At 41.7% G+C, this 17,851-nt stretch overlaps 1 protein-coding gene across 1 annotated transcript in view; it reads left to right on the plus strand.

The window, feature by feature from the left end:
* The first annotated feature begins 217 nt into the window (after positions 1–217).
* The window catches only part of LOC143280322 (microcephalin-like), a 59,618-nt gene continuing 41,984 nt past the window's right edge, over positions 218–17,851 (plus strand). The window contains exon 1 of the mRNA XM_076584955.1: positions 218–269. The gene's annotated coding sequence lies outside the window, so the exon portion shown is untranslated. The remainder of the gene's footprint in view (positions 270–17,851) is intronic.

The following is a 17,851-nucleotide window of genomic DNA, read 5'->3' on the forward strand; positions in this document are numbered from 1 at the left end:
AAAATATTGTGTGTGTGACTTATTATTCTTTTTTGATAATTGATTGATTAGTTATTAATCAATCAATTAATCAATTAATTAATCTATCAATCAATCAAACATGCGTGGTGGAGACCTTTTAGATCAGTGGGACGGATACCACTGACTGGTTGGTTAGTGAGGCGCACGATGGACAACTCTAATTTTATTTTCTTCCACACGCCCTAATAGCATGCCCTTGGAAAAAGAAGTCGCCGGCATTTTTGAGCGGAGTCCTCGTGGACGGCTGTGTGAGTACAACTGCTCGATCGAACATGTTGCTTTGAGTCTGAATGTTCCATGAAACAAAAGGTTGTCAGCAGTGCACCTATTGGTTACATTTCTATGGTTTGTGGGACCAGGAACAAAAACGCAAGATGGTGGCACGTTAGTTTAGTAAAAACTAAAATAACGTACAAAATAAGCTGGTCGAAATCCACTGAAAATGGGTTATAACATAGATCTATAGATGGGTAATATCGTTTCATACATGCACAAAAATTGCCGGTGAAATGTGTTGCTGAATTTAGGATGCTAAAATAGGACTTGACCTTAGGATGCTAAAATTAGACTTGAGACAAATGTACACGAATACGTGTTTTGCAAAAACAGTAAAACGTTATCCTCATCACGTTTTGTTTTTTAAACTGGCTCGTTCACTATCAAACTGTATCCATACCCTGGAGAGGAACACGAACAAGACATTGATAGTGTCATATTCTGATAATATATCGAGTAATAATTATTATTGGGATGATTACTGAAACAAAAAGTCCAATGAAAATTCAACTTTTTAATAATTTCAGTGCCGGGCATTATTTTGGCTTGTGCTTCCTATTTGTCTGATGGTTTTTGGTTTTGAAGTTTGTGCATCTACCAATGGCGTTCAAAGTTTAAGATTTAAACATTTTTTTTAAAGCGTGATAAATTGATTACAGTATTCGAGGTGATAACGCTGTTTAAATAATGTTATTTTGGTATATCTCGGGCATTTAAGAAATTCTTTAAGGTCTGCTGTAAAAGAGACGTTGCCATCGGGCACCCACCGCAACTTCCTCTAGGTCTGTGGAGATCAGTGTTCAACAGGCACAGTTACACTCGGAAATCACAACATGGTCCATTCAGTTTCTCTTTTAATTATTTATGTTCATTCTAGTTAATTCAGTATCCACTTAAAAATATTCAAATGCATTAAACATTTCAATGATGTTTATGTCGATGATGTAGTTAGTGTCACTGTATGTGTTCTGTCCAGATTTTGTATATTTAAAAAAATTGCAAACAAGGAAAAAATGAGATTATGCCGTCTTCAAACCCAACCATTTTCTGAATCTGGATCCTCCAAGAAATAAACCATTCATGATCTGAAAATTAATATAGCTTAATCTGGAAGATTTGCAACCTATTAATATTATTGGTATGAATGTGAAGATTTCCCCCCCACTATTTTCAGTCCAAATTTAGTATTGGCAGGTAAAGTATTTCCAGAGAAAATGACAGTATTCAAAGTTTACAAAAGACACACAGACATGTACACACACACACACACACACACACAACTGAACACCAGGTTATTACATAGGCTCAGTGTTTACACAAGTCCGTCAAAAATTCTTGCATGCAAACTGCTGCAAGAAATTATACTTAACCCATAATTTTCTGAAAGGAAGATGAACAGACTATCAATATCTGATAGTATGACTGTGATTGTATGAAGTTTACTTAAGATGCTGGTTAACAGTGGGTGAACTCACTGAACTGTAATCGTGAGAAAAATATATTTCACATACTTTCTGGATATATGTTATGAATTGTTTAGTAACACTAACACTTTAACAGCAGCTGAAATGAACCTGGAAAATTTTTAATACTTGAAAACTAAAACAAATGTGTTGCTGTACCTTATGTACACATGATAGAGTCATGAATTGTAATCCAAATTTCTGGAATTCTACACATTAAATTTTTCAGCCCATCATTCGCACACAGTTTCTTGGTAACTGCAGTAGAAATGTGGCTAGCAAACTGTTCCTTTCATTTTTTTTTTTTTCGAAGGGAAAACAAAACAAAACACATGCGCACACACATCCAGTGACACACACACACACACACACACACACACACACACACACTGATGCTTTGGCTTTTTTTTTTGGTTTTTTTTTTGCAATATACTACTGCTTCAAGCTACTTGTTCCAGAGCCAGTTTGTGTTTCGTCATCCACCATCTTGAAATATTCTGAGAGGGGTACTGACAATAACATCCAGTGATTAACATACAGAGTGTCACTGGCTGTTGCTCCTCGCTGATAATGAAAGTTGACATATGATGAAAGACTTTCTGGCTGGTGTTTTTTTGACACATCGACTTCAAAACGTAACTGAAAAATCCTGAAATGATGCAGATATATAGATTATATATATACATCATTGGGCTAATAGCGATGCATCTTTTATGACCCTTATATATTTCATGGGGTACTGAAGAGGTTAAAGGAGGTAGGCTTGCTAAGAACATTTTTGTTTGATTGTCTGTTGGCTCTCTTGTTAAAATGTGAATCGAACTCATAATAATATCCCTGTCAGCGCATGTATTTGTGTGCATGTGTGTGTGTGGTTAACTGTATTGAACAGAAAAAAACCCAACACTTTTATTTAACAGGTTTATTTTGACCAGAGTACTTTGTGAGTCAACATCAGATTTGGCTTAAATTGTTAAAACTAGGAGAAAATCAGTTCTTTCCACACATGGTCAGATTATTGGATAATCAGTGACAGTGCTCTTCTTGGAAAGGCACAAAAAATTATAGACTGATCTGTAAGTCTAACTGCAAACAATCAAGTCAAAGTGACCAGCTCAGTGTGTATACTGTACAGATAACAGATTGTGTTCTTTTTCATGCTGAGTAGCTACAATCAGCATGTTGATTTGTTTGCTGCTTTGACCTGGAGGAATGCTGTAATTTCCTTTGGTGGTGATGAAAACAAATAATTTATTTTCAGAAAACTCTGATAGCTAACAGGAGTCCTTCGCTGCATATGGAGCTGCCAGCAAAATAATAACACTTGCCTGTTGTCCTATCCTGAATACAAAATGACGACCTGATCAGGCCCATAAGTGCCACTCCAACAAAAACAAAAACAGAAAGATGTAATAAACAATAAAGATTGTTGGGGGTTGAATTGATGGAGGGAGTATTTGGGTTTGGGGGGAATGGTCGGAAACTTGGGAGCGTGAAGAGGGGAATCGGGCAGTTGTTCTGTACTCCATGCCTGGCAGGATGCTGTCAAGATTGATGCTGTTTTAGGCCAGTCCATGAAAGGAGAAAGAAAGTAGTCTGTCCTGCACCAGATCACTCTGAACTGCTCATCCTGTCCTTTTCAGCACTGAGTTGTGTTGTATTACTTTTTGTCAGAACAAATTTTCTTTACGTGGATCTTCTGAGTATTGTGACCCTAGCTTTCTAAAGTTTCTCACTTTGGTCCAGCAGTGTTGGCCACCCAAGGTGTTCCAGCAATGCACCCCAGCTAAAGGTTATGTGGTAGTGGATCAAGACAAAGCATACTGCACGTTGCTGTATTGGTTGGAGTTTGTCAGTGTTCCTCTGAGTGTGAGTGTATGGGTCCTAGACTGTACACTCTCCAAATCTCTCCCTCTGTTAGATGAGGTACACTCTCTAAGTCTCTCCCTCTGTTTGACGAGGTACACTCTCTAAGTCTCTTCCTCTGTTTTTTTTTATATTATTTTTTATATTTTTTAACTGACCTTGAGGTTTCTGTAAAGAAAACTAAGCATCTTTCTGGCTTTAGCAGTGATGGCGTCAATGTATGTTGATCCCAAGTGACTTCCTTGTGGAATGTTATACCAAGGTTACACATGGCGACTGATTCCAGCATGAAGCCATGGAGAATATTGTAAAAAGTGCTATCTCCTTACCAGGGAATTTTGAGGATTCACTTTCAGGGGTAATAAATGAAATTGTAGCATGGAAACTACAGGAGATACAGAAAGAAAGTAAATATTTTTGTGAAGGAAAAGAATAATGTGGATTCTTAATCTGAGCTTCTTTCCCAATTATTTTAAATGTAGACTAGTGTTCAGGCATTTGAAACTGAAAGTGAACATTGTAATTTTTGTGCTACAGAAAAGCATTTCCACCTCACAGAATGACATCTAAAAAGAAAACCAACAAAAACCATCTGGAAACAGCATGCTTGTTGTTAGATTATGATATTTGTATCTGTAGACGAAAGTAAAACATGTTAGATGTTCATGATAACAAATGTGAACTTGTGTAGACATGGAAGTGAATAACTGTCCCAACAGTGACAAACCTGGATTGTTAGGACAGTCAACATAAAAAGCCAGTCATGTTGTCAGAAACTGAGGGTCCCGGGTTTGAATTTTGGTAACGGCGCCTCATGGGTATTGGCTGGAGATTTTTCCCATCTCCCAGGTCAACATGTGCAGATCTGCTAGTGCCTGAACCTCCTTTTTGCGCGTACGCACGCAGAAGATTAAATGCACATGTTAAAGATCCTGTAATCCATGTCAGCGTTCAGTGGGTTATGGAAACAAGAACATACCCAGCATACATCCCCCCCCCCCCCCTGAAAATGGAGTATGGCTGCCTACATCTCACATGGTTGGGTAAATAAATAAAATGGTCATACATGTAAAATTTTACATATCTGAGTGTGTATCGCATAGTATGCATGCTTGACTTAAACCTGACTGCATGATGCAGGAAAGGAATGATGGGCGCTCAATGACAGCTGTCAGTTGGCTCTACCCAGGTAGGCAGCCTGTTGTGAAAATGACACTGTGATTGTAAAGCGCTTAGACTAGAGCTTGGTCTCCAATCAGTGACAGGCGCTTTTTAAGTATTAGTATCCATATCAATCAATCAGTCAAGTATTTTGACAGCCAAGAGCTTTCCCCCTTTAGAAGGGGAAGTTTTTTGATGACACTCCTTCGAGGTTGCAGCTGGGCTGATTAAAGTTTCTGCTGTGCATACAGTTTGCCTCCTCTACAAACAGGTCAGTCATCTGATTCAATGACAAAAGTGTGAAATAAATAACATGTTTCAGGTCCACTGCACTTTCAACCCATGAAAAAAGTGGATTATTGGTTTTGTCAGTGTTCAGTGAAGTAACAGTTCACAGACATCCACAGCCATGCCCTCTCAGACTGGCATTTGTCTTACACAACTCCTCTCCCTCTCTCCTCAGGACACTCTTCTCACTTGTACTCTAATTCATGTGTGCTGTCTGATTGGATAGATGGACTAAGCAAGCATTAAATGGGCTGTCAGTTTCGTCACTGTCATTGTCATTCACCTTCATGTTTAAGCAAATCAGACAGTTCCATCTCCATTGTTATACCTATCCATAATTATTGGCACAGCTTGCAAAATCATGTAACTCCTTTGAATGGAACTACTAGGCCAGGGAATTTTGATTAAAATTTGCGTTAGGTCAAAATGTGTGCAACAAAACCGTTCTTTTTACGATAAAATAGATTAAATCATACTGATCACACTGATGAAAAGTTGACCACTATAGGGGGGCAGGAACATAAGTAGATTTTGATTTTTAATGTCCAGAAACGAATGTTTTTATTACTTCTGCCTGTGTGAGAGCACCTTACAAAGAGTCGCAAGGCAAGAACATGCGAAGGTTACGCAAGCGCGGTATAAGTGGTCACCATATGAAACTGTTCAGTGCGGTACAGTACATGTGACTGACTGCTGCTGCGCTGATGCTGATCTGTGAGCAGGTCACTGCGGCAGACAACTGATTCTGAACAGAAAGCTAGGAGCAGAGCTCTTTGGGGTCAAAAGGAAACAAACATTTTCAATTTTATGTATTTTATACTAAATTGGTAGAAGACGCAAATCCGCTTTTATGAATGTTTTCCAGTTTCTTACCATTCATGACATATAAAGAATGAAATCGGTATTATACCGACTTACGAAGGCAGCACGGGATCATTTAGTTCATAAGTACAATTTTGTTGATATTTTATGCAATGCACAACTAGGATATACTCCATGCTCTGCTTATTAACGTGTAGAATATGAATATCTAAATATGTGTTAACCAGGTTTGGTTTCAATGAACATTATCGGCGCTATGTCCAGACAATAAACTGGGAAAGTATGGAGAGCAGATGATGGCAAAATTGAACATCATGTCTTGATGTGAAAAGAACGGTATCGTCAGTATGAAATACATATTTTTCTTTGGAAATGAACCGGTATTTGCAAATGTGACTCATGAACCCTGGTGCAGTAGACGTCGATTTAGCTTGGGTTATAAATAATAGTCATAATGGTAACAATGGATCATAAATTTTATTAATGATTATGTAAAACTTTGTTGTAATGCGTGTAACATTGAATCCAAGTTACCTAAACTAACTTTCCCGACAGATGTTTGAATTACTGGATTTATGATCATGATAGTAATGAATCTATCATGCAATCCTTAGGCAATACAATGCATTCAAACAAAGCCTGTGCAAAATTATGTATTTTATTAATGATTACCTAAAACCTTATGACATATGTAACATGGAACCCAAAATACCTAAACTAACTTCCCCACCCAGGATGATTTTATTTTTCAGAAACACTGCAGGCACTCCATTTTCACATCAGTTCTCCCCAGTGCTTAACTGTTTAAAGTACTACTGTTCATCGTATTATGAAATGGGAATTGTACAATGTATGATTTATATCACTTGACAAAAGTTTTCCTCTTTATCTGAAGAATTGTGATCAAAACACCGGATTCTTTGTATCTTTCTATTCGATCAATCAACAGAAAACTGATAGCGGTGAATCACAGTGAACAAAAATGTAGGATTGCCGAAAAACAAAATGTAATAAAAGTAAGACTATGAGAAAAAACCAAACAACAACAACAACAACTAAAAATAAAGAATTTTATTATCTGCGTAAAGCAGAACCGAAGAACACGTGTTCCGTGTTTGAATGTGACACCTAACTTCATCTCAAGGAATACTGAGCGTGAAATGCTTCAACCTTAATTAATTTTAAGAAATTCATTCACAATCAATGTATAGTTTGGTTTTTCAGAACTTGCGTGATGTAAAGTGTGGCAATTCTGCAAAACAATAAGCGCGTAGGGACTGACTTGTTTCGGATACAATGAATTTTTTCGTTCCACACGTCGTCTGTCTTGTGAACTGATAAACTACATCATTTCATGATAAAACGTCACCAGACAGCAAAGGCCAGAATCAAGGTTATTTAAGAGGGCGATTTTCTACTTTTTGTGGAGTGATGGCCCAGAGGTAACGCGTCCGCCTAGCAAGCGAGAGAATCTGAGCGCGCTGGTTCGAATCACGGCTCAGCCGCCGATATTTTCTCCCCCTCCACTAGATCTTGAGTGGTGGTCTGGACGCTGGTCATTCGGATGAGACGATAAACCGAGGTCCCGTGTGCAGCATGCAAAATTCTGTAGAAAATCTACTTCGATAGGAAAAACAAATAAAACTGCACGCAGGAAAAAATACAAAAAAATCGGTGGCGCTGTAGTGTAGCGACGCACTCTTCCTGGGGAGAGCAGCCCGAATTTCACACAGAGAAATCTGTTGTGATAAAAACAGATACAAATACAATACAAATACTTTGAACTTTGTTGTTGTGATAAAAACAGATACAAATACAATACAAATACTTTGAACTTTGTTGTTTGGAACTTTTGATGCAACAAGTCTTCAACTGAAAGCAGTCTTACCGAACTACATGCGTTGACTTGGTTTGAAATCTTACGCCAGTATCCGAATATTACCGCATCTCGGCATGTGTCAGAAACAGTGATTGTGTCTAAACTTAATTGGATAAGAGAAAAAATGTACAAACAAACCATAACAACGACGAAATTAACACACGCACACGCACACACACACACACACATATATATATATATATATATTTATATTTATTTATATAAATATAGCAACCACGGGGTGCGAACTATGAACATATCGGAGATTTCCAGGTTCAGGTTCAGGTTAGGGGCTGATGTTGATCATCGTAGCCTCACGGCTTTTTACGCCCCTAATCATTTATGATTAGCACAAGGCCTCACGGCTTTCTTTGTGCTATGTCGTTATCGGTCTTGTCTCAGTCTAAGTAGACCCAGTTAAAATTTATCTTGGACCATCAAAGTCAAACCAGATGTCTTTTAAAATTTTGTGATTATCGATAAGGTTCTTGAAGTTGTTGGTATTGGAAGCATACTTGATGTTAGTGGTTAGTTTGTTCCAGTCGTTAGTAACCCTATAACTGAAAGCAAATTTCCTTGTGTTATTGTTATGTCTCTGTTTATAAATTTTATCAGCACTGTTGCTTGTTTCCATATTAGTATCTGGCGGTGAATCAAAGAAGTGATTTTTTTAATAACGTCTGTACCATTACAGATCTTATAGGCTTGAATCAAATCTATTTTTCGTCTTGCTTTCATTGAGGGTAATTTTAGGAATTTCAGTCTATCTTCGTAAGACAAATCCTTAATTTCATGCACCAGTTTAGTAGCACGTCTTTGCACTCTTTCAATAGTAATTGATTGACGTATTAGTCTAGGACACCAGGCAGGGAGACCATACTCCAAGAGAGGTCTTACAAGAGCTTTATAAAGTTGGAGAAAAATATCCTTATCAATAAACGAAAAAGTATGTTTAATAATACCCAGCCTTTGATTTGCCTTCTTAACAACTTGGTTAATATGTCTGTCAAACAGTAAGTCTTTATCAAACGTCACTCCTAAGTCTTTCTCCTCTTCACATTTCACAATATTGGTTATTTCGTCATCGTTTTTCATTACATAGTTATGTTTTGGGTTTGGTTCGACCAATGTGTAATACTTTGCATTTGGAAGCATTAAAGTATAAGTTTCATTTTTCAGACCATTCTATCAAGGAGTCAATGTCATTTTGCATAATATGTGGTGAACTTGGTGAACAGTAAAGTTTAGTGTCGTCTGCAAAAATTTTACATACACTTGACACTGTTTGAGGCAAGCCGTTTATGAATAATGTAAAAAGTATGGGTCCCTGTGGAATTCCACTAAGGACCATTGCTTCCTCTGAATAACTATCTCCCACTTTAACTCTTTGTTTTCGGTTAGTGAGAAAATCCCAAGTCCAATTTAATACTTTTCCTGAAATTCCATAAGATTCTATCTTTTTTAATAATCTCTGGTATGGCACAGAATCAAAAGCTTTCTTAAAGTCTAAGTAAAGCACATCAATATCTTTGCCCCTGTTTATCATTCGTATGAAGTCTTCCATGACTTCTAGTAATTGAGTTACACATGATCTTTGTTTCCGAAATCCGTGTTGGCATTCCGCATACAAACAATTTTCTGTCATATGATCAACAATAGTATCTCTTACATATGATTCCAGAACTTTACATGTTATACAAGTCAAACTAACAGGTCTATAGTTTCCAGGGTCAGTTCTTGTACCTTTTTTAAATATTGGCGTTACTGTTGTCATCTTCCAGTCATCTGGTTTGTTCAACTGTTTATCCATTTGTTCAACTGATTTATTAAACAATATGCTTAGCGGTTCTGCTAGCTCTTCACTTAACTCTTTTAGAATCCTTGCTGGTACTGCATCTGGGCCCTGAGCTTTATTTGGATTTATTTTTTTCAACTTTTGTTTTACAGATTCACTTGTAATTTTAATGTCAGTTACCATTTTGCCATTTGATCTAGATCCAGGGTCCAGATTTGGTATGTTATCAACTTTCTCCTTTGTAAAAACACTTGAGAAGAATCTGTTAAGAGTATTGGCTTTTTCTTTGTCACTTACAGATTTCGTGCCATCCTTCAAGAGCCGCCTAGACAAACGCTGGAGGGGCCTACCTAGTCTGTACAACCCATCTTGTCAGAGCAACTGATTTGGTTTAGCCGCGCTCGCCACGCATGCAACCAATTCAGTGATAGTTCTTTTTTGGAACACGAACAGGCCTCGAACAGGCCTCGGGAGAGGCCTAAACCGTTGTCAAGTCAAGTCTTGTCAATTAGGGGGCTTATTCCAATTTTTGATTTAGTTTTAGTTTGGACATATTTCCAAAAGCCTTTTTGATAAGATTTGACATCTTTAGAGAGCTTTTTCTCAAATTCTTTAGTTGCACTTTTGATCTGTTTGTTACATAGGTTTCTTGTTTCAATATATTTTTGATAATCTTTACCATCTTTTGTATTCAAAAATCTCTGGTATAAGTTATATTTCTTCTTGATAATCCGCATAGCGTTTTTTATCGAGCCACATGGGTTTATATTTCTTTCGTTTGATGTATCTCATTTTAGGAATGTTTTTATTTATAGTTGAGTGTAATTCCTTTTTAATATATTCCCAAGTGTCATTTACATCCTTGTCGTATAGGCATTTCCAATCTATGGATTTTATGTCCAATCTCATATTATTGTAATTTGCTTTGTTCATATTATACTTCATCTCCTCTTTCTTTTCTGTACATTTTTGGTCTGCAATATATAGACAGAAAGCAAGAACTTCATGGTCACTTTTACCCAGTGAGGACAAATGTTCAATGTCCGAAACTGTTTGTTCATTGTTTACAAGAACCAAATCGAGTATGTTAGCTTTTTGTCCTTTTCTTCTTCTTGTGGGTTTATTTACATTTGGTATAAAAATGCATTTCGTGTGCATTCTCTAAATTTGTCATCACCTTCACCAGTTCCCCTCCTGTCCAATCTACATTGGGGTAATTAAAATCTCCTACTATGCACACACAGTCATATTTATGTAGGCAATCTCTATGCAAGAGTTCAAATAGTCTATCTTCATTATCTTTGGTACTGTTTGGGCTTCTGTATACACAACCAAACAAGGTTTTTTGTCCATCTACGCTTACAAGATCAACAAACATACACTCTTCAAAATCTGTATCATTCATTAAACTACATTCTTTCGCATTCATACTCTCTTTTATGTACAAAACAACAGCTCTTTTTGGATTCTGATTGTGGAAAAGATCAAAACCTGGAATTTCATATTCGGAATAATTGAAATGTTTTTGATTTTTAGCTTTAGCTTCCGTGATTGCTATTATACTGGGTTTTATATCATCCATTAAAGCAAGTAGTTCATTTTTCTTGTTAAGGAGACCATTATCAGAATTTGTGTACAGGACTGTACGCAAGATATTTGGTTGAGCTGAATGGTTAAAAGGGCTAAAACTATTTTCATTTTTTGAATGGGTATGTTGTCCGGCTTCATCCCGGTCCAGCTTCTGCTGGGCCCAGGTGACCTCGACAATCTCACCCCTGCGGATTCCTATGTTTTTCTTACCCTTTTCGATGCGAGCCTTGAGCTCATCTCGAAGCTCTTTGTTTTTCTTTCGTTGGATGAGAGTGTAGTCGGGATTTATGTAGATCCTGTTTTTCTCTTCCACCCCCTCGTTTATTTTGCGTGCCTTGCGGAGGATCTCTGTAACATATGCACATTTCACACACTGTCGGAAACAACACATTCTCTGAATCTATGTTCAAACACACATGATTGAAGGGTGTTTGTCAAACCGATTTACGCTTTCCCGCGATGAATCCGCATGATTTATGTGAAAACAGTTCTAATTTTGTTTACATGTATATTTTTATTGGGTTGTGTACATGCACAGAAGTGACACAGAAAGGCAGAACTGAAAATTAATATGCAAAGTCGATTGCATTTAAGTAGTTGAATAGACTTTTTTCCCCCAGAAGATGAGTGTATGTGCTGCAGAAGATATAGATGTGTTGACCACCTGTTGCAAGTAAAGAACGTGTAGTGTATTCATGAATGTGCTTGCCTTTGAATGAATAAAAAACATGTCAAGAGGAAGGGGTTGTTTACGTCTGTCACGTGGGTTTTTTGCGTAATATTTCAAACTTAATGTACCATTTTTATTGATGATCAATGTTTTCTTATCACAACAAATGAATATAGATCAGGTCTGTATGTACTGGATTTTAATCAGGTTTGTACTTATTTGTTTCTGACCACTTCATGTTCAGACACATTGCCATGTCACAAAATGGCACAGAAATTTTGGATGTTTTTGATAATTTTCAACACATTTAAAACACAAGAACAAACCACATTCTCACAAAATTGTTGGAGACATTTCTCAAATGAATTGCAATCCTGATAACATGTGAAACATTTGAATAATCATTGTAAACCCATGTTTATACTGAATCAGACAGAGAGACCCCCATTTCCAACAAAGTTCTGGAGACGACCCATTTTCATCTTCCAGGCAGTCTTTGCTCTTCATGGCTATCTGATGCACTTCATTTTGCCACCTTCATACTCCAGCCAGATACATTTTCTTTCCCACGCTAAACTGACGTGTGTACTGTGCCAGGGTTTGTTAGTCACATTTGCAAATATCGCTTCATTTCCAAAGAAAAAAATATATTTCATACCGTTCTTTTACATCAAGACATGATGTTGGTCGATTTTGCCATCATCTGCCTTCCATGCTTTCTGAATTAATTGTCTGGACAGTGCTCCGACAATGTTCACTGAAACAAACCCAGTTAACATGCGGAGGAGGAAACCTTTCCCAACGGCTGTGAAGGCGGATGAGGATGACCAAAGGGCAGGGGGAGCTCTTATCCTTGGCTGGAAGTACCCCTAGGAGACGGAGCTCCGAAGAAAAAACCTGCACCTGCCGAGGCCAACCTACACGTGGCAGTATCTGCACCTGTGGGACTGTGAGTGTCAGTAGGCGAGAGAGTGGGGAAAGGACTGCACAACTCCTCACTAAAAAAAAAAGTCACCGGTGCTGGTCAGGCAACCAGGCTAATGTCGATTCCCAAGCCCTTTAGCGATGGAGAAGTGGTAACGGGGACAGGCAGAGGATGCTGCTGGCAGTTCCTAGTCACGACTCTGCACGCAGGCGGCTGTAGGGTGATTGTTGTCCGCCGTAGACTGGGGCAGATGCGGCGCCCATATCCTCCCACAGTGTCAGAGCAGCCCGTTTTAGGGACAGCACTGCTCTCCCCACATGGGGAAGGGGAGATAAAAGGATCCCTAAACAAAGCCTGCCTCGCCTAGTAAATAATAGGAAACTGCACCTACTTGGACATCCAACACTAGCGGTCAAAAACAACAGAAGAAAAGAACCAGGAGTCATGCCCTGACTCTGGGTGCCTGGAATGTTCGCACCCTCTTAGACAGAGACGACAGACCAGAACGACGCACAGTGCTCATTGCTAGAATGCTTGATCGCTACCAGGTGGACATAGCAGCCCTGAGCGAAACCAGGTTTGCGGGTGAAACCCAGCTGGAGGAAGTTGGAGGGGGCTACACCTTCTACTGTAGTTGGGAAGCCAGATAGCACCCCAAGAACCCCTCCTGAAACCTGGAGGGGGTCAAGCTGGTGTTCTCTTGACCCCCTCCCGGGGGGGTCACTACCTTGTGGTCGGGAGGCTTAGTGGCCAGTGATCGAGCGAGCTATGTCGGCGGGGGCATCAGTGCTTCTGGGGGTTTACTGCTCTAGTCCCAGGTCTTAATTGGCAGCCTACATAGCCATTGTAGCTGTTCAGGCTGAATAAGTGGTGGTTTTCGTACTGATGCCCCTGATAGGGCTTCCCATGCCGAACAGGTCGTGGGTGAGGCCCAAACTAAACGTTACCCACTGTCCCTTTCGCTATTCTCTATTCTTCTTTTTACCTCCTCTTTTCTGTCCTCAGCTCCCCATCAAGCCTTCTTTTCCACATTCTTTTTTCTCTGCGGCCTTCTTCAGGCCCGCTGTATTTGCCGTGCGGCGCGACCTGTGATGGAGGGGAATGAGATCCTGGGGATTGAGAGAGCACGCTGCTCTCAGCACATCCCTTTGGCTTGGACCTCTCCTAAGACAGGCGGCACACATTGGCCCGTGTGTGTCAATCGGCTACCCCTTCATGGGGCTGGGTCAAGTTTGGAGGCTAGCTAGGATAACCCCCGTAGTGCTGGGTTCTCTGTCCCCGGGAGCTGGGCATGATCGGGGGGGAACACGTTGGAGCTAAGCTGTTAGTCGTATATCCCTCCCGAAACCTGGAAGGGGTCAAGCTGGTGTTCCCATGACCCTGGCCCCTAAGTTGGACCCCATGGTGGGTGGGTAAGGGAGGGATGAATATACAATTATTAAAACCATGACTTCCAAACAAATACACCCCCCTAAACTTGGCAAAAGAAGGAGACCAGGAACTGATGACTCGGACTCTGATTCGGAGGTCGGTGAGACCTCTGGATTTTGGCCGTCGTGGCTTGTGGTGGAGGGCGCTGTGGTGGACAAGCCCTTGTCGGCTCTCAGCCCCTTCGCTATCCAGAAGGGCTTCCAGTGTCTGGCAGGATCACTGAAATCTATCAAGAGGCTGAGGAGCGGAGCATTTCTGGTGGAGACAGAGTCCAAAAGGCAGACACAGCTTCTGCTCAAGGCAACCACTTTTGTGGATAGGGTGGTGAGGGTTTCCCCTCACCAAGGACTGAACTGTTCAAAGGGGGTAATCAGATGCCCGGAGTTGAGAGGAGTGTCTGAAGCAGAGATCAAGAGCGAGCTGTCCTCTCAGGGAGTGACCGACGTTTACAGGGTGACAGTAAGGAAGGGGTCGGACAGAGTCCCGACCAACACATTTTTCCTCACCTTCTGCTGCCTGAATGTCCCCAAGGACATTCGAGTCGGATACCTGCTGGTGAACGTAAGCCTGTACGTGCTGTCCCCTCTAAGATGTTTCAAGTGCCAGAAATTCGGACACGTGCGGGACCGCTGCAAGGAGGAAGAGGCGTGTGGCACCTGTTCAAAGGTGGCGCACCAGGGCGAATGCGTCAGTCCAGCCCGTTGTGCGAACTGCGGAGGCGGCCACCCGTCCTCATCAAAAGACTGCCCTGCCTGGAAAAAAGAAAAAGAAATCCAGAAGGTGAAGACGGAGAAGAAAATTTCTTTCTTTGAGGCACGAAAACAAGTAGAGGCCGCATTGCCTAAGGCGTCTTACGCCTCTGTCGTCAGACTCAGGATGGTGGACGTTATGGTCCAGACGACGTCCACAGGGACGCAGACGGATGACGTACCTACCTTGATAGAACCGTTGGCCTTGGGTGGAGGCACTGTGTCCACCCCTTCCCATCCTTGTCGGCGGTCCTCAGGGGCTGCTGGGTGGGAGCGGAAAGCCTCGGGCGGAGGCATGTTGTCCGCCTCCCATCCCCCCCAACCCCCCGGCCTCCCTCGCCCCGCCTCTCGCCTGCCTGGCCCTCGGGCTGGCGGGAGTGGCCAGAAACCCCCCATACCTCCAAAACTCAAGGTGGGGAGGGTTGCGGCCTCGGCGGGATCGGGAAGAGCTGAGGTGGTAGATATTCCGGCTTGGTCGGAATCGGAGAAATTAAGTTAAAAAAATAGATACACGATCTTGGCTGACCTTGAGCCACCGCAAGCAGAGGAGCAGGGGGTAGCGATGGATTAGGCTGCTGCTTTATTTTTTTTAACCTTTTTAATGGCAGTGATCCACTGGAACATCTGTGGGTTCTACGCCAATTTCCAGGAACTTCAGCTGCTTTGTCGTGCCTTGAAACCTTCAGTGCTGGCGCTGCAGGAGACTCTGCAAAGAGATGGCAAGGTTTTATCTCTCTCTGGTTTTAACTCCATTTTTAAACACGCTCAACCGAAGCAAGAGGGATTGACGGGAGGTGTCGCTCTTTTTATACGTAAGTCCCTTTTATACAGTACAGTTCCTTTAAGCACCCCTTTACAGGCGGTGGCAGTCAGAGTCACACTTGAGAAAACCATCACTGTCTGCTCTCTGTACCTTCCTCCTTCCGTCCGTGTTCTGAGGCAGGACCTCATGAACCTGGTTGACCAGCTCCCACGACCGTTTCTACTGTCAGTGGCCACTCCCCGCTCTGGGGAAGTGAGATGACATCAGCCCGAGGTCTTCTTTTGGAAAACCTTCTCTCCGATATGGACCTGTGCTGTCTTAACGACAAGTCACCCACTTACCTTCATCTGTCCTCTGGAAAGCTCTCGTGTTTAGATCTGTTGGTCTGCGATCCATCGTTGGTCCTGGTCTACGAGTGGAGAGTGCATGACGATCTGCACGGGAGTGACCACTTTCCTGTCATCCTCCGCCCCACAGATGGGGAAGGTGACTCTCTGCCTGACCGCCTGAATTATGACAAAGCCGACTGGGGAATTTTTACCACGAAGATAAGAGCAGAGCTGCAGGAAGAAACAGTATTAAAAAGCAAGGACCCTGCTGACACTCTGACTCAGAATGTTTTAGACTGCGCCAAAGCAGCAGTCCCATCGTCTACCTCCAAGCCTCAGATGCCAAGAACGCCCTGGTTCAATGCGGAATGTCGGGAGGCCCGTAAGTCTCGGAAGAGAGCGCAACGACGCGTCTTTCGGAGACCGGAGACCAATAGCATTCGAACCCATCAACAGCTGAGGGCGAAAGCCAGGTATGTTTTTAAAAAGAGCCAGAGAAAGTCATGGAGAGATTTTTGCTCTTCCTTAACCTCCAACACACCCAAGAAGAAAATGTGGAGGGTTTTAAAAAAAATTAAGGGCAAAAACATCTGCCCAACTTTTCATCACCTTAAACTTTCAGACGCTATGGTCACAGAGAAGAAAGCAGTTGCCAATTTGCTTGCCTCCACAATTGAACTGAACTCAAGATCTGCTAACAAATCTGCTCGGTTTCTCAAAACCAAAAACCTGACAGAAAAAACACCTTGCAACTTCTCTTCCGACAACACAGAGAGCTACAACCTTCCTTTCTCTATGAATGAACTAAAATCTGCCCTTCAGACCTGCACGGATTCCTTTCCAGGAATGGACAAGGTCCATTATAAACTCTTAAAATATCTTCCCGAAACCTGTCTGGACACCCTGCTCAAAGTTTACAACCAGATCTGGATCACAGGCTTTTTTCCACCCTCCTGGCGGAAAGCCCTCATAATCCTGGTGCCAAAACCGGGAAAAGACCCTTCAAACCCCTCCAACTACCGCCCAATAGCACTGACCAGCTGCATCTGCAAACTGATGGAGAAGATGGTCAACGGTAGACTGATGTGGAAACTAGAGACTGACGGCCTTCTGGCGAAAGAACAGTGCGGTTTCCACAAGCATGGCTCTACCGTTGACCATCTGGTTCGTCTGGAAACCACTGTAAGAAATGCCTTTGTAAACAAACAGCATGTGGTGGCCATATTTTTTGACTTGGAGAAAGCTTACGATACCACCTGGAAATTTGGAATCCTCTCGGACCTTCACAAGCTCGGCTTCCAAGGACACCTGCCCCAGTTCATCCACAATTTTTTGCAAGACAGACAATTCCAGGTGAGGGTCGGCACCACCCTGTCTGACATTCACGAGCAGGAGCTGGGTGTCCCGCAAGGGAGCATTCTGTCACCGGCTCTCTTCAGCATCAAAATTAATGACATTGTTCAATCCGTTCAGAAGGGATCAGACAGCTCGCTGTTCGTGGACGATTTCGCCTTGTATGCAACTGGCAGCACGTATGCCAGCATCCAGCGACGGCTTCAGCTCTGCGTCGACAAAATCCAGTGTTGGGCAGAGGAGAATGGCTTCACTTTTTCGTCCTCCAAACTGAATGTATTGATTTTCATAACTTTTGCCAGTTCTGTCCGGACCCTGAAATCCATCTGGCAAAATCCACCATCCGGGCGGTCAAGGAAGCCAAATTTTTAGGGGTCGTCTTTGATCAGAAGCTGAACTTCCTCAGCCATATCAAACAGCTGAAAATATCTTGCCAAAAAGCCCTGAACATCATCCGAGTTGTGGCACAC

This window comes from Babylonia areolata, chromosome 3, assembly GCF_041734735.1.
Source record: "Babylonia areolata isolate BAREFJ2019XMU chromosome 3, ASM4173473v1, whole genome shotgun sequence".
NCBI lineage: Eukaryota > Metazoa > Mollusca > Gastropoda > Neogastropoda > Buccinidae > Babylonia > Babylonia areolata.